This window comes from Cyprinodon tularosa, unplaced genomic scaffold, assembly GCF_016077235.1.
Source record: "Cyprinodon tularosa strain WSP-4 unplaced genomic scaffold, ASM1607723v1 ctg83, whole genome shotgun sequence".
In the NCBI taxonomy this organism is placed as follows: Eukaryota; Metazoa; Chordata; class Actinopteri; order Cyprinodontiformes; family Cyprinodontidae; genus Cyprinodon; species Cyprinodon tularosa.
In genome coordinates, this window is record NW_024039596.1 from 95000 (window position 1) to 113886 (window position 18887).

General features: G+C 36.5%; 1 protein-coding gene across 1 annotated transcript in view; it reads right to left on the minus strand.

Annotated features, from left to right (window-relative positions):
• The window catches only part of plekhf2 (pleckstrin homology domain containing, family F (with FYVE domain) member 2), a 41033-nt gene extending 26194 nt beyond the window's left edge, over window positions 1-14839 (minus strand). Inside the window, exon 1 of the mRNA XM_038272447.1 lies at window positions 14660-14839. The gene's annotated coding sequence lies outside the window, so the exon portion shown is untranslated. The remainder of the gene's footprint in view (window positions 1-14659) is intronic.
• Between the last annotated feature and the right edge of the window lie 4048 nt (window positions 14840-18887).

Here is an 18887-nt window from a genome sequence, read left to right on the forward strand (position 1 = left end):
CATTTCCTTTAATTAAAAGTTTAAATCAGTGCTGACAAGCTATTTGGATACTGTAGCTGGAAAAGCCCACATCAAATTGTAGAGGAAATTAAATCCTAAGAGAGAAACGAGAAAGGCAAAATCACAGGTTTTTGTCGGCTTTTCCCCAGAAGCCTAAGAACCATTCACCATTTTTTTTGTGCAGTAATGCAGTTGGGGAAATGCTTACTCAGGTCGTCACAAAGCATCGACATCCTATCGCCATAATTTTCTGCTGCCTCAAGCAGCTCAAAAGAAAAGACTAAAAATCAAAGGCTTTGAAGTAATAGGAAGGAAATCACATTTTAACAGACCACACAGCACATAATTAGTGGCTCAGGAACAAAATCAATGAAAGCTATTAATTAGGAGATAATTAAAAAGCTTGTTCATCTTTGATTAAAAGAATAATCTCAAGGCATTTTTTAGGAAATCCTCTACTCTTGCCTTCTTTTGTCTTCTAACAATAAACAAACACTGCATTTAGGGATCATACTAAATCTAATATACATACAACTTTAGGTGGGCGTAGCAAAACATGGAGGCTAACATTAAAAAATTGCAATAGCAATTTAGTAAAGAGAAACAAAAGATTAATATCACTCCACAATATTTTCAAATCAACAAGTTTGCGCTATAGCAAAATAAAAGATGCCACATCTTTAGAATGCATTAAAAACCATGTAAAATATTATTATCTGTATGACAAAGCATATGGACATTAGTAAGCTTATTATTAGAGCTTAAAATGAATTCAAATATCATTTAAATATTACACAGCTCCTGTCTGTCTTGCTGTGAAGCCGGTTAGTGTATGAAGCTAACTGGTGGCGACAGAGCGCCACTCTGCTGCACGAGGTTTGGGGACGGATCAAACTGTTAAAATTTGCTTTACACTATCTACGCGTCTGTTGTACCCATGTCTGGTTCCCTTTGATCATCTCCCAATGTGCACTAGTCACATCGCTCCAGACGCATCCTTGTTGCAGTTTTTAGTTTTATGTAAAGTCATTCTTGGTTTATATTAAACATTAAGGGTGTGCAAAATTATCGTCATATCGGTGCATCGCGACTCTAATTTTTGTGATCTACTGCATCGATTCTTGAAGGCAAGAATCGATTATAAAAATAAAAAAATGAACAAATAAAATACATTAATGGTTGGCGCACATCAGCCAAACCAAGTGGAATACAACTTCCAGTCCAGCAGATGTCGCTGCGGATGTGTTGACGCACGCTGCCTTGTGTCACAAGCATGTCTGGCCGTGGGATACTGCGATGAGTCATATGAAATAAAACATGGAGGACGCTATAAAATTCGCCCCTCGGCTCCATCACATTTCAAGTCAGATGCTTGGATGCATTTTGGCTTTAAAAACAAAGAAGGTAAAAATTAAATTGATATGTTGTACGTCATTTGCAAAAGGTTAAATATACATTTGAATGTTTTCATTTCATTGGTTTAAAGGACCACTGAGGCCATGTAAACGGCACTGATTATCCTTATTTTGTTATTTTAAGTTTGATGAATCCTAAAATCTTTTTGTCAGTGAGTCCACGCCAGTAATAGTAATATTTGTGTCCAGTATTTGTTTCCATGGCAACACCTCCAAAAGTCTTTTCAATAAATACAGCTATGTATGAATTCAGTTGCTTTCAGTTATGTATCAATTGAAGACACTATGCAGATCATAAGCAGCCAGTCAGCCACTGGTAAGGGCTGGATCTTTTTCCTACAGTGTTCAGTGAAAATATCACAATGCATCGCAATATTTCAAGTATCATGATGCATCGTGATAGAATCGCATCGTGGCATGTGAATCGTGATTCGAATCGAATCGTGACTTCTTTGCCAATACCCACCCCTATTAAACAAATATGAAAAATTATGTTTAATATGTTCTCCATCTGTGCAAACATCACTAACTGGAAATAGAAGTAAAAGACAAATTCAAACTCATTTCTGGGAAATTATTAGGGGTGGGTATTGCCAAAGAAGTCACGATTCGATTTGAATCACGATTCACAGGCCACGATGCGATTCTATCACGATGCATCATGATACTTGAAATATTGCGATGCATTGTGATATTTTCTCCTCCATGTTTTGTTTTTGAATGACTCGGCACAGTATCCCACGGCCGGAAATGCTTGTGACACAAGGCAGCGTGCGTCAACACATTTGCAGCGACATCTACTGGACTGGAAGTGGTATTGCACTTGTTTTTGGCTGATGTTCGCCAACCATTCATGCAATTTTATTTATTCATTTTTTTAAATTAATAATGGATTCTTGGCATCAAGAATCGATGCAGTAGATCACGAAAATTAGAATCACGATCCATCATCATCACGATTATTTTGCACACCCCTAGAAATTATCATGTAGGAATTCAGCTACAGTTTGAATGTTTTCATCAATAAATGTGAATTTCAGCTGCAGCTCAGGTGAGTCCAAGAAAAACTTGGTTCTATAGAAACATGCAGTAAAACTAATTACATTTTTACTGCTTTATTTACTTGAAAAAGATACTTATTTTGTGTGAGAAAACTGCAACCTGACGAGAGACTCTTGAAAATCTAAAGTCTCATTAAAGTCACCAGCAAAGCAGGTTTTACCAATAACTCCTACAGGTTCAAACAGATTTTAAACAAGGCGGGCAGTTTAGGAAACTGATTAGTCAGGAACAAGTGTAAACACGCCAGGAAGGCATGATTCAAGGGTAAAAAGAGAAAAGGGCTAGATGCCTCTATGTTCTACCTACAAAAAATCTGATCACAGGTTTAGCTTCAAAGTCTAGAGTATAGATCTGTATTTGTAAATGCATCTGTTGTTACAACAGCAGAGGTTAAGCAGCATCTCTAAGTGAACAAGAGAGTCCTACGTAAAAGCAAACCTTTGGAAACGGAATGGAAAAATACCACACAGGCCAGATCCCAGTCTGATCATCATGTGGAGAATCGTCCTGCTCACATTTCACCAAAGGGATCATTCAGACCAACCAGCACGCCCTGAGCTGCCTGCTCTACAACTGCAGCATAAATAATTAGCAGCATGCGCGTTAAATACATTATCTGCCTACTCAAACCCAGAAATAGCTGACGCAAACGCTTTGCTTTTCTTGAAGTTGCCAAAGTCGTGAACATTATTTGAAAGTTATTTCCTCTTTTCAACAAAACAATTGATAACAAACATTTGCAAAGTCAGATAGCAGCATGTGCTTGGATACTTTTAGTCGGTTTAAATATACTGAAGTGTCTGCAACGGAAGAACAGGACAGTAAAAAGAGCATCAGTGTCTATTGTGTGGTTTAAAACAAACAAACAATTCTCCCCAATTTAAAAAATGCCATGTTTTATTGTTATTTATTCATTTTAGCTTTGATGTCAATCATTACATCCTGGGAGGTGAGCATAATTAATGCCCACTAAATCCAAGAGGAGACTCCCTCCATTTGCTTTTAATTTGCTTCCTTGATTATTATTAATCAAAAAAGCTTATTAATCCTTAAGGGGCAAATATCAGCTAAGCTGCTGCCATCATCACCTTCAGTTATAGCTGTTATTCAGTGCTAGTCCTGTTTCTCTCCTATGTGTTCAGCTTTCATTGTGACTATCTATATGTGCTGTTTTTGATCTGTTTTGGCATGAAATCTGGCTCATAGCTAATCTGTTAAGCTGTTTCCCTCCTAGACAGAGCCACGTGTGGAGCTATTTCAGTGTTATCTTTTCTAACATACAAAGTATTTATAGATCTGTGCGTCTATGTTCCCTCTGTATCTCTGCTTTTGTCTCCTTGAACCCCAGTCGGCCTCAGCAGATGGCCGCTCACACTGAGCCTGGTTCTGCTGGAGGTTTCTTCCTGTTAAAAGGGAGTTTTTCCTCTCCACTGTCGCTACAAGCATGCTTAGTGTGATGGATTGCATTCGAGTCAATGAGTTGATGCAATCAACTGGTTTTCCTTAGATAGAAAACTTTGAATCAATTTGACTGGATGATCTGGTGAACTGTAAATTGCATTGAGATGACGTGTTGTGAATTGGCGCTATATAAATAAACTGAATTGAAATTGAATTGAATTCGGACTGTATTAGGTCTGCAACAATTAATCTGATTGATCAATTATTAAAATAATTGTAAACTAATTTAGTGTAATCAATTAATCGTTAACTGGAATAAAAAGAACCTAAAACATGCCTCTAGCTGACAGAGGAGTAATTATAAAGAAATTTAAAAAACATTCATTAATATCCCGCATTAAAGAAAAAAAAAATTTTCATCTGTCAATATGCTCTATTCACTTCTCAAAAATGTTTGTTTTACCTGGTTTAATTCTGTAGAAAAGGAACCATTTGATATCCAATTATTAATACAATAATCGATAAAAATAATTAGAGAGATTAATCGATTAACAAAACATTAGTTGCAGGGTTAGACGGTATGATTTGATTGAATTGTCCCTGTAAAGTGCCTTGAGATGATAATTGTTCTGCATTGGCGCTACATAAATAAACTGAACTGAATTTTTAAAATTTGTCAATAAATGTTTTTTTTTATTTTATTTAAATTGAAAAACACGTTACTAATCTGTCATTCTTATGTAATTGGAAGGAGAAATCAAAATAGGCTTCAACAATCCAAAGCCTTCTAAAAAATGGATTTAAAAAAAAAGATTAAAAAAATTTAAGTGTAGTGATAAATAATAGAAAATGTTGTAAATTCACACTATAACCAGCCTGCACATTAAATACTCAGTTTATCTGTGAACTGTTTGAAGCAACAAGCAGGAAGTAGCATGTTCTTTTTAAGCAAAGCTTCTGGCTCTATATATAAACAAAGACATGTTGGATTAGGTGCCATGGAGGTGAATTACGTAGAAATGTCCTCGTAAGGTGAACAGAAGAAACATGGCTGGTGGGATATTTCTTCAACCTCGTGAGCTCTGGAAGAACTAGTTTTACCAGAAAGGGATGCCTTATCTCCCTGGCTTACCAGAAGTACTATTCAAAATGTAAAGTCGCTAATCGGCATGCATGATCAGCTTTTATTAGTAACTGAACAGTATAGAAAGAGAAAAAGTCAGCAATCAGATGGTGCTGCATGTTAAAAAAGCTCATTATAATTCCCCACCAAGCTGCTTACTCTCGATTAAGGAACTAGAGTGACAGCACCCCTCAGACACGTGAATCTTTAGAAACTTGACATTTCTTAACCGTGTGTAAAAGCAGAATTGGTCACCAAGTGGACGAAGGTGTTAAAGTTCAATTCTTTACTTTAGGATTAATAGCCATTATTGTTTCATTTTCACAGCTTTTATTAAATACATGACATTTGTTAAGCTTTTTGTAAACATTTAAAAAAACGCATTTATTAAATATTCATACTCAGCTACAGATAGTTGCATTTAAATAAAGTCAGCGAATCCCTGCCCACTGAAACTATGTGGAAGTGTTACTCAGCCCACATCCCCAAATAGAAGGCATGTTTAAAAGCATATTCAAAAGCAACAGTTGGAGGTTTTGGATTGTTTGGGTGATCGATGCAGGTCAAAGGAGGCTGCAGCAAACGGTAAATGCATAGAAAAAATATACAACTAATGATTATTGCTTCTGCAGCTCTTAAGGGATCCCTAACCCGGAAGAACTGATAGAAACCAAGACTTTGAGGCCTGCTTCTATAAAATGCTGCCTAGTTTCTGCATGTGTCAAAACCCACTTCACTATTTTTTGTCAGGTAGTATTTGTCTCAACCATCTTATTATGTAAGACAGGCTTTGCGTTGAAGATTGTCTTTAAAGTAAACATTAGTTAAATCACTCACATCCTCAGAAGGCTCCACCCTTCTGGGCTGAGGGAAAGACATCCAGAGGAAACCAGCTGAGGCTTTATGCAAAACAACAGCAGCTTTCAAGCCTTCCTCTTTTAGGGGAAAGAAAATAGTTAAATTACTGCATTTCTTATGCAAGTTAAACCTACATAAAAATTGAGAACGGAATCTGTAGCTTTGATCACATGATTTTTGTTTTTTTTTCTAATACTGTGAGGAAACGATGTATGAGCTTTTCTTCTTTTATTTCAGGTTAAAATATAAGTTAATCATACACGAAAATGGCTTTGGGTGACTTCTGTCACTTTAAAATGCCTTTAAACAATTAGCAATACATAAATAGAACCTTTCTTACTTTTTACTGACATTTAGAGTAGCCTATGCATTTCAAAAAGGCAGTTGAACAGCTTTTTAACATCTATTTATTAGTTTTTCAAACTTACAAAATTGAAAATATCAATTATGCGGGTATAAATTCACACCATGTAATTTTACTTGAAAAAGTATTTTTGCTTTATTTCTTACACCAGGGGTTGACATTAAGGATTTTTACCACTTCGGGCAAGTGGCTTTCACATTTCATTTGCCCAGAAACAATTTTTTACTTGCCCAGTATAATGTTTGATAAATATAGTTCCTAATATTCATTTTTGTATATATAAATCAAGTAAACATGTTTCTTTTTTAAATGTTTTTTTGTAATTCAGTAACTTTTCAGGTTCCTGGTGTGTATATGCATGCGTCAGATAATGAACTCAAGCCTACATTACTTTTCAATCCTTCCTGCACATTCTTTTCAAACTAAACTTTGCTTTAAACTGTTGTGTGCTTGGAAAAATATAAATTGTAATGTTAAAAATAAGAAAAAATTTGACAGGTTAAAAACTTACACTACTACTACTCACCAATTTAACATGTTTAGATCTATAACATTTAAATGCACCACTCCGATGTCTAAGAGAAAAAAAATGTAATGAACATTTTTTAATGTATGACCACTGTACAGAAGACTGCCATATGATAGAAATATTTACACTGCGCGCATACAATTATTATTATTATTTTCCTAATCCTTGACTGATCATTTTTAATCTAGCGTGTATTATAGTTTATATAATTGTATTATATTGCCCGGCGGGCAAATGCAATGAAATTTGAACTCTCCCGACAATAAAAACTACTTCGGGCGATGGTTAACATCGAGCCCTGCACACCCTTTTCAAATAAAACCTGTTCGATAGACTTGCAGTCCAACCAGTGGCGGCTGGCCAATAGAGGGCGCTAGGTCACTGCCCCACCCACCCAATAACCTTGATTAAGACATTTTTTAAAAATGTAATTAAATCATGAACTTAAAATATTTTGAAATATGTTGACATATATTTTTTAGATGTGCAAGATAAATATAAAGCAGTTTCATTTTTTTTGTCAGATTGGTCGCATAATTCCACCCTTTGGCGCAAAAATCTTTGCTCATTGACTCTCGTTGAAAGTTGTGCATGTGCAGTAGCTCCTCTGCATTAGAGATATATAGGAGAACTCTGATACGCCCTGAGGTGATAGGAACTGCTGTCAAAGTTGCAGTGCGGATGACTGCCAGGCCAAGTCACAGGAAGCAAGCAAACTTTACCAAGAGAAGCTTGAGGTGAAATTGTGCAGACATTATCGGCCGATCATCAAAATTGGCTTGGCTAACTGCATGCAGCGAGGCTACTGCTTTATTCTGCTGCCTTGACTGCCTGTCTTTTTTTTCAAACGTCAGGATCTGACCCAGCATTGATAAAGACAGGTAGGACTGATTTGAAGCACTTTTTAGAAAAGGCAAAGAAGAATGAACAATCTGGGATTCCCACGGAAAATAATATAATATAATGTACTTTTTCTAGGCGTTTGTTAATTTGCATAGTCGCTCTCAAATAAACATAATGTCAGAAAATAAATAGTTTTTATAAACTAAAAAAATATGAAGCTGACTAATAGTTTCTCCATTATTAACCTGTTACATTATTTTATTAGGTTTTTGACACAATATATTTCTACACTGTGAGATCAATAAATGCAATCAATCAAGTGTCTAGTTCAGGGGGAGAAAAACATAACACAAAACTATTTTAAATGGGTCTCTGACAGATTCCTATACTCTTCATTGCTGCAAACATAAACAAAGTCAAAGTTACAGTTATAAGTTTATTATTACCTTTTCTGACAGTATGAATCTCACTGTAAAATGTAATATTTTGTTCGCAAGCATGAAGCTGAGAGAAATAGGTTATATTTTACCGAAAGATTGTATTGCTATTAGCTAAAAGAACCAAAACATTAAGCCAATCTCTTCCAACCTGCAGCTTGAAAGGCCTACACCAAAAAAACTGAAATATAAGTATGGTCATTTATTTTTTAAAACTACCGTACTGACCGGAATATAGGACGACCCTGACTATAAGACGCCCCCCCCTTTCCATGAACAGTTTTTAGGAACAAAACAAAAAGACCAAAAAAGGAAAAAAAAAAACTATTTTAATAAACGATTTTATATTGAAATACTAACAATTTATTGTAATAATATTGCATTTAAAGATTTGTACAATTAAAGAAAAGTTTTTAAAATAGTAGTTTAATGACACATTTAATTGAAATCTTAAAACACGTCAACTCGAATGCAAACTTAACTTTGCACACGGAACGTCTCAAAAACCTGCATGAGGGTTTTACTCACAGACGTCCTCTGCCCCGATGCGTCCTCTGCGTCCTCTTACCCTTCAGCTCTGCAATTTTCTGATAAGGGTTTCTTTTGCTGTTCACATTTTTCCGGACATTTTGAAGGCGCCATCTTCTAACATTGCACTCTACATTTATTTGCTGCCTGAGAGTTGTTTGATGCCTCCGCTGTATTGACCACGATTATGCTACGTTCACATAACATGCACTTCGGGCAGCAAAGAAGCACTTGTGCTTCCTTTTCTATGCTTGCACATTGAGGTCCGACGCGTGTAGTCAGCATCTTTGATGCTCCTGAAGCGCGTCCAGTAAAGCTAGGCATACACTGCGTGATTTTTTTTCCCCAATTGTTGCATGCAGCTACAGCTCACACTATACGACGAAACCGCAGCCCTGCAGTGAGATGGCGCTACTCGGACTTGTCTATCCGGAAGCCAAACCAGTAGAAGAGGAATATGAAGCTCACTAGAGAGAAATGCGCTGCCTTGGCATTTTTGTGCAATTTTGTGCTGAAAGCACCAAGAAGAAAAGGCGGAAGCATTTGGATAAGGACATGGCTGAGCAAACATGGCTACTACAGTCTGTCAATTTTACCGAAAGAACTCCACTTCACCCGCACCCCCGCCATGCTTCTGTGTTTTCCTCTGAAAAAGAAGAATCCTTGTTTGCGCACAGAGGGATTTGTTTGACTGAAAATACACAACGCACAATCAGGCTGAAAAACGGGCCGATTGGAAAATTCTCGCACGACTGGAAAGTGCCCCCAAAAAGGGCAAGATAAATCGCAGTGTAAGCCCGACTTAAAATGAGTCCAGATACGTTTGATGCATCTGCAGCTCCTTGTTCAACTGCAGAGAGCGGCATTGCTATATTTGCTGTGATAATCTGGCAGAAATCAAACTATTTTCTTATTTGCAGTGCATTATATCAAAACCATCTTATTTTAAGGTCAAACATACTAATTTTACTGGCAGACCATCTGATTTAGCTCCTTTTAAGAGGAGTTTTATTTATTTGTAGATCAGGTTTTGCAGGTGTGATGTCATTCCTACCTCTGAACTCTGATTTCGCAGACAAGCTGTCTGGCAGCATTGATCTCATTTCCAATAAAGGTCATATACTAACCATGTGGCATGTTGGGAACACTAAGCTTAACGGAAACACCCTAAACAAGAAAACCAGAGACACAGAATGAGTTGCAGTGCTGTAAATATGCGACTAGCCCACACTGATTTCTATTACCTATGGAACATTAGATAAAGGCATTTCAGATATTATTCAAGATTTTATCTCACAAACCATTTCCTGAGCAGAGTTCCCCTACCTGAGGTTTTCACCTTAAAGATCTAGCAAACAGTAAAGCAATTAACCAGTATTCAATCTGTCATAAAACCTTGTTTCCAAGTCAAATTTAAATCCAAAGTCGGCTATGATTGTCTGCTTGGACCATCCATCAAAAAACTCGCAACACAGAACTATAAATAAGAGCCTCAATGATATAACAGACACTAATCTCAATCATTTCGTAACCCCCACCCTGCTCTTCACACTTTCTTCACTCCATATAAGGCAAGCAGTCAACACTTCAGGGCTTTTATTTTTTTGCTCTTCAGGAAACAGGAATAAAAGTTGACACCAGATGCAGCCTGGTTTCAAGTTCACCGGATGTTTTTTTTTTTTTTTAAAGCTGAAGTTAAAACATATTGTGGGAATATGAAATTATATTACCTGTCAGCATGCTCCTATTAAGGGTCCTTTGTTTATTATTCCATTAATCTTTAAAATAGATAAATTAATTAGTAAAATATTCACTGGTTGACAGCGTAAGAGGGCTGGGCAACAATAATTCACTATCAATCTATATGGACCCCTAAATGCCTTCAGAACAGCCTTAATCATTTGTGTTATTCGTGCAAAAAGAGATTAGAAACATTTCTTAGAGAGTTTGGTCCATATGGACATAATAGCATCACGCAGATGCTGAAGATTTATGGGCTGCACTTCCATGATAGAGCTTCCTGTTCCACCACAGCCCACATGAACTCTATTGGACTGAGATCTGGAGACTGTAGAGGTCATTTTAATACAGTGAACTCGTTGCCATTCAAGAAACCACTGACATGGCGCCTATCCTGTTGGAAGTAGACAAAAAAAATAGACAACAGCAGCCTCTGGTCCAGTCGTCTCTTTGCGGTTTTCCGCTACTGTTCTTGGCAGCTGGAAGGCGTTTTTTTATGTACATTATCCAAACTGCAGGCAGAATAATAAAATCTAACATTTTTTGCCAGAAGGTTTCGATTGTAAGTTAATCTAGGCGTTAAACTGTTTCAGAGGAGTGATCACAGCGATCTGTATGAGCAGTGCTGTGTCTCTCTCCCTGCCAGCTCCCACATCAGCCTCTCTGATTGGTTGTTGTGGCACGTCAAGCAGCAAAAGTTCAATTTTTCCAACTCTAACAGCTGCTGCTTCTGAAGCGCGTGTCAGATGCTCAGAACTTCGTAAGACGCTGCTCCTGCTGCTCAAAACACGCCGTGGTGCGTACCTTGATGCTTTAACCATTGACTTTGCATGTAAACTAGCCGCCTCTGCTGCCTTTGCGGTCTGAACACAGCATTACAATACCGCCACCAGCCTGAGTTGTTGATACAAGGTCGCCGAACCAATTTTATTGTCCAATTCTGGTGAGCTGTAGCCAGTGTTTCCTGTTCTTAGCTGACAGGAGTGGCGGCAGGTGTGGTCTGCTGCTGCTGTAGCCTATCCGCCTCGAGGGTGGACGTGTTGAGCATTCAGAGATGTTCTTCTGCATACTTCGGTTGTAATAAATGGTCATTTAAGTTCCTGTTGCCTTGCTAAAAACTTGAACCAGCCTGGCCATTCTCATCCGACCTGTCATTAAAAAGCCTGCTGGACTACCGCTCACTGGATATTTTCCCTTTTTTCTGACCGTTCTCTGTAAACCCTAGAGATAGTTGTGTGTCAAAATCCTAGAAGATCAGCAGTTTCTGAAATACTCAAACATGCCTGTCTAACACCAACAACCAAAGTAATTCAAATAACCTTTTATTCAATAACAGTGACCTGACATTTGAACATATTTCCTGTATTTAGATATGCACTGCAGTCTGTGTTTACAGGGTTTTTCACTGACTGATGTTCTGGGTGCAATTGATTCGAGCTTAACAAAAAGAGCCACAGGTGAGCGAAGACGTCCGCCACAGACAGGGAGCCTGAGCTACGCAGCTGTAGGCTGTGCTCAGTTGATAGGTTTCAATGCAGCAAGTTTTAGCAACAAATGAATAAGATGTGCTCAGTAAAAGCCGTCCCCACACATGTCTCTGACTTTATTCTCCGATCATTCTATAATGATTACAGCCAGGGGTGAAAAGCTGAACACGGCCTTTAAATCCGACGAGAACACAACTTTTTCCAAACCTTCATTGAAAATTAAATATATCGGGATAACATCCAAATGATCGTAGTTTAACATTTAATAAATATTGAGGTGACTATGGTTATCAGATATATAGATAATATGAAAAGCATTGATAGTGAAGTTGCTGTATCCAGATACAATACTAATTTAGCACATAGTTTGGTTATTGTTAGTTTTTAGATCTCTGGATTATTTGCTCCTGAAATATACTAAAGCTCAGAAGAACTTAAAATATTGTGAAATTATATGTGGGTTATTCATTTTTACATTAATGTGCAAACTTGGCTACTAGGATTATGCTTGATGTAACACGAGAAAAGTTAGTTTATTTTTTATGCTTTTTGTAATTTGTCGCTTTTTTTGCCCATGGTATTGCAAATGATATCAGGTATGAAATATTCTCTAGTATTACGAAACCTAGAGGTGATCACCCCCCTGAAAGCAAAATATAAAACATTTGATTTACTGAAACCAACAGAACAAATAATGATTTCTTCAAATAAATCATCAGCTGCTTCAGATTGATTTTATATGATTGTTTAATCCGAAAAAGGGAAACCAGCAAAACTAAAACAAGGGGAAAGTTTTGGACCAAAGTGCACAACATATTAAATCACCATCATAAGATGCATTCAGCACTATTCCAGATGCACTGGAGGAGTTATTGGCAGTAATACTTGTCAGGTTATAAAATTGAAGATATCAAGCATTAAAACAAAGTTTGCAAACAGAGCCGCTGTTTCCCCAGTGAGGTAAAGTAGCTTTTGGCAGAAACATCCAATTCAATTCAATTCAGTTTATTTATATAGCGCCAAATTCACAACACAAGTCATTTCAAGGCACTTTACAGTTCAACCAGATCATACAGTCAAATCGAATCAAAGTTTTCTAAGAAAAACCAGTTGATTGCATTAACTCAAATACAATCCCTCACACTAAGCATGCTTGTAGCGACAGTGGAGAGGAGAAACTCCCTTTTAACAGGAAGAAACCTCCGGCAGAACCAGGCTCAGTGTGAGCGGCCATCTGCTGAGGCTGACTGGGGTTCATTGAGACAGAAGCAGAGACACAAAAAGCAGGGATTAAACAGAAAAAACATAAAAATAGAAGAAGAAATATTACTAGTTTCAACAACTGATTAAATGTCCATATAAATGCATGTGAAATAGACAAAGGAGACAAATAATGTTATATGTGAAATAAAAAAATGAGATATTGGGGCAATTAACATTCCATTATGCCCCAAAGACACTTTTTCTTCTATTTTTATGTTTTTATTTTTAATTATCCTGATAGTTATTTTGTTTAAAACAAATCTACTCAATTTCCTATTAGATATTTTTAACCCAACCTTTGTTTTCTTTAGTAAGTGATACAGATCAGAGGAGTAGCTTATCATTGAGAACCTGTGAATGACATCAGCGTCTCCATAAACCTCCTTGAACAGTAAAAAAAAAAGCTTTTCAGAGCCGCCATTGGTCAATTTTACAATTACAGTAGCTAAATAAACCCGCCTGCTTGTACTAAACCACTAAACTGAAACTGCGGCTCTCTAATCTTCTTCTGACAAAGCTCAAACTGACCGAGATCATAAAGTCAGGAGGACAGTGCGATGATGAAATAGTAGTTGTGTAAATATGTTGTAATCAGAAACTTTAATTTGACCGTAAAAGTCAAGAATAATATTTCATTATCTTCCTCATAGTCATGCATGAATATTTTCACACTTTTCAAAGATGTGAACAGCAAATTTGACCTTTTATAGACTGTTAAAGCCTATTAAATAACATTTAAAAGAGGCAAACAGTTTCTAAATAAGCAACAAATCAATCTATCTGCTTGAAACAGATTGGAGAGCAACAGTTAGATTGCTAAAATAGATCATCTCTTTACAACCAGGAGCGATTGTATGAAAAAACTTGACCTCTCCACCCAGTAACAAACATAAACTCATACAAATGGAGACTGTGGATCGCTTCCCTCCCAAAATGACTCAGAAGAAGTGAAGACATGACAAAGTTCCCTTTTTTCTGGGAGAAAAAGTTTCACATAATGACTTCTGAAACTTTGCAGTAATGACTGGTTTACTGACTTAATGGTTACCCACGCAAGATTTAGATAACAGGCCAGAGACATCCCCTCCTTATTCCTCCAGCGGAAAGCCTTTATTGATCTAATCTTAAGTTATATATTAATACACGCGGAAAGATATGTGATCTTTGGACCGTTTCCATTCAGTCCACACCTTGAATGAACAAATATATTTCAGCTTTATTTCCAAAAGCTCACCCAAACCTATTAACACCACACGATCCTGAGTAATAATTACTTTTCAAGCCATCGACAAAGTTGGGAAAAGTGGTCATTTCCAGCTTTAGCCACCTAGCTAAGACGTTAGCTTCCAAACACTACGGATATTTCACTTTTTAACCGAGGATAACTTTATTTATTTTTTGTTTAACCACAAAACAGTCACCGGTTTCATAACTCCCCCGAAAACTTTTTCCTATTTCTTTACTTTTTTTTTTTCTTTTTACCATGAAGTCGGTTTTAAAGCGTCTGTTAGCAAGAGTGGCAGGAAAAGTAGCCAAAACCCACACAACGAGCTTTAGCCATTCAGCAAAGTGTAAACAGAGACAAGTTGGAAGTGAATTAAAAACGTACCCGACGGTAGCTCCCCGCTCTGCGCTAACTTTTGCGGTGACTCGGTGTTTAGCTGTACTCCAGGAAATATGTGTAAGGCGGTGCGACTGTGTCAGAAAGAAAGTGCCCACCGTGTCCTCAGACACCGACAGCTGGAAACTCCGTACCGGAGATAAAACAACAACATGGCAGCGCCGCGATGCGTTCACGGCCCACCGGACGGGTGGGAAATGGAGAAACCACCTGTGCTAAGAATGTTCTGAAACAACAAAACTGAGTGCAGTTCAGTAGATTGTGATGTTCAAACTTCCCTACTATAGATTCTTATCAATTAAAAAGATATATAAATATTAAAGGAAAACGCGTTGTTACAATAATGTAGCCCAGATATCACAGATTCAATGTTTTATGTATGGAATTCACAATAATCTGGAAAACTAATTCATACAGAAATAAATAAAATACTCAGTATAATCAAACTAAAGTGGAAAATAAGCTAAAAAATATATATATACATTTGTGTGCAGTGCAACAAAGTGATCAAGATAGTTATGCATAAATTTATTAGCTAAAAAATTATATTTTTCTTCATATTTTGTTTGTATCTATCTCTTTAGTTTTGCACTTATTTATTCTTAAACAGACTCTTTTTCATTGTACATTTTATTGAACTGTTCTTTCTGTGTTTATTGCAAGGGATTTTTTTCTGGAATTTTTTTTCTTCCAAAACTTTGTATTATTTAATATTTATTTACACCACAATATACCTAAAACATCACAGCTGGGGAGATGTTTTTGATATAGAAGGGAAGAGGGTTGTTAGATTTTTCTCATATGGATGTCCCTTTACATATATATATAAACTTCTTTGTTTGTTTGTTTTTTTATTCAAAACTGGCTTTTGGGATGTCATAAAAAATCTTCATAAGCTGTGCTTGAAAAGTTTCAGAATTTCATTTGACATTTGTCTGTGTATGAGCAACTCAAGGTTACAGTTTATTCTTTGATTTTTATGAATAACACAAATTCTCAGAGTAATAGATTAATTTAGACAAAAAGCAAAAGTTTATTTGTAAAAATGAATGGATTTGAATGCCCTTTGCCCTTTGAATCTCCTGTTTCACTTAATGAATATTGAAAAACAGAAGAAGAAAAAAAAGTCTCCCCTACATATCAAATGAACAGAGGGGCTTCCGGAATGTTTTTGCAGGCTCAGATTGGGGTCAAAGCTTGGAGCCACAGCAGGAGGTTGGGAGGTTATTATGATGTTAGAATTTATAGCTGGAATGAGAAGAAAATGAACAAAAAAGCAAAAATTCTGATTCATGTAGTCAAAAATAATTGATGTTAAATAAGAAACACCTAACCTGCATAGTTCTATTTAAATGAACTCCTCTCTCCACTTCCATGCAACTCAAAAGCAAGCTTTAGCAGAAACTCATATTTCTGTTTTGCCTCTGCTGTCTTTCAGAGTGAAGAACTTAATGTGCTGATCACAAAGTGCAGTAAAGTCAGCATTAGCTCGACCAAAATGCAGGCTCTTGTCTTGTGAGGAGATCATAGTCTAGTTCAAAGTGGTTTAAAAAGTTCAACCATTTCGCTGCTTCAAGAACAACTTAAGAAATGGAAAAGCTACATAAAATGTTGCAGTTTGTACAAAATAAAACACTTTTCACTGCAGATGTTTTCCATTTCTAAATGCCAGAGGGAGTAAAAGTCCTCATCGTGTTATGAATCACAAGGTCAGGGTACAGAATAAATCTAACAAAAATAGATTTTTGTGGCGACCCCAAGTAGATTTTTGACCCGACTTTTCAACATTGTTGTATAAGCATGTGGGGTTTTTATTAAAATGTAATTTGGCTTCTTGGTCCTCTGAACCCCGAGCAGTTATAATCCACACCTAAATGTTTCAATCCGCTGATATAAACACATGAATATCAATTAAAATATCTTATCTTTCAGACTAAGAAAAAAGCTGAAATCAAACAGATAAATATATTTTATATCCCAAAGGCAAAAAAGATCTAAACTTATAAATATTTCAGAAGCTATAGAAGATTCTGTTTGAAGCATTTTAAACCATGTTTTGCCCAGTGGCATATCTGCACTCTTATAGACCCTGCGGGAATATTTTTGTATGTGTAAACAAGAATAATGGAAAGAAAGAAGAAGTAGAAGATCAGAGCTGGTTTATATAGACTTTATATGAGGTAAGGTGTTTTCACAATTATCAAGTTAGGTCACATTTCCTCAAAATGTCCGGCTAAAAAGAGACTATAGGATGATTTCTAATTATACACACCCTGTCAGTCCATTAATAGATGGAAAACGAGGTAATGTGATTATTTACTTGCATCATTACAGCTTTACGAGCTACTCTGAGACGCCGGAAGAGACCAGATTAGGCCGCTGTACTGAGAGGAGCTCTAATCGCCTCCAAGAAAAACCCTGTGACCTCACAGCACAGCTCACTGCAGTTTAACAGTTCATTATACTGAGCAGTGAGACTTTATTGCTAGCAAATATGGTAAAAATACATATCAGTACATGAATAAGCAGAAGTGTTTAACTCAGATAGTAAAAGCAATAAGTTTAACCAAATGACTCAAGATTTGAAGCTTAAAAAAAATCTAATTTTAGCTTTTTTGTTTCACGAACAAGAAAAATATTCTGTATTTTTATTAATTGCACAACTTCTAACTGATTTGTTTTCTGCCCGACTATGCTCATGGTTAACTGCTTCTCTGCTGCTGTGGACGAGGTGCATATGTTGCACTCCCAAAACAGAAAGGACTCCGTCTTCGTTTTTGTCAACTTTATTTGCCCCACGCTACACGTTTTTCTTTTTTTGTTTGTTCTCTCTGGAGCAGCCGGGCATGAACACGCAGATCAAAAACCATCACACACTCTAGCCTTATTCTTCTTCTCTGAAAACTCCCGCCACTAACACTGACGTAGAGCCTAGATCAGATATGCGTAAACAATAGTAACTAGATGCGATGTTCTAAATAACAGCATTGACCAAAAAAAAATAACGGTCACATCGAACAAATCAATAACACAGCGACCAAATATTATATATCTAAATAAAATATGTTCAGGGTGCAACACATAGTAGCTTTATGGCAGATTGAAAAAAAAAGTTTTCTCTATCAGATTACTCCTACTTTTAGTTTTCACACTCTATACTTCAAACAATAAAAAATATTTTTACATAAGACAAAGGTAACCTATATAAATACAAAGGAAACTGTGGTATTAAATTAAACAATTAAAACCTCCACACTAGAATATTTTTGCAAAGAATTGGGAATTCCTTCTCAGTGATTGAAAATGACTGGAACAACCAGTCAAAATTCAATAAACGTAGCAGCCCCTGTAAGTAATGCTGCAGTAAATCATATTTAGATTTTTCTCACCCATGACCATGATGTAGCTTTTTTTTAAATAGAACACGGGTTAAAATTTAAAATATTCCCATTATCAGGACTCTGACAAAACCCCGGGACCAATATCTGCCTGCTACAAAAGATTTGTCATAAAGGATTTAAACCCAAATCGCTTTGTCTAAAATGCAACAGTTCTAACAGCTGTTCATCCATGCACTATGATGCTATAATATACAATACGATTACAATATGATTATTTCAAACATTTATTGCATTTAGTAATAATAATAATAAAAAAAATCATCATTGAACCTTATTAATCTCTCGCTTGAGAAAATGTTAAGCTTTATGTTTGGGCTTTACCACTGCTCTGCAGAGTGGCCTGGTTTGTCCTTTTAAGGTTTTTCCACCCTGTGTGATGGACGGGGGGGTTACCATAAGGCAATCCGAGGTAGTTGCCTAGGGCCCCAAGTTCCTGGGGGCCCCATAAAACTCTGTTTACATGGTTAATATAACTATTTGTGCACATTAATTATGTTTTTGATAAAAATAATTTCTCTAAAATGTCATCAGAACGCTTATAATATTAAGTGAATATGTCCATGCTATTGCAAATGATATCAGGTATGAAATATTGTCTAGTTTAAAACTTTAGTATTGTAGGAACCATAGAGGTGATCATCCCCTAAGCAAATGATAAAACATTTGATTTACTGAAACCAGATATTTCATCAGAAAAACAATCAGCTGCTTTAGATTGACTTTGTACGATTAATTGTTTAATCAGAAACCAGCAAAGCTAAAACAAGGGGCAAGTTTTAGACTGAAAGGCACAACATATCGAATCACTATAGCCA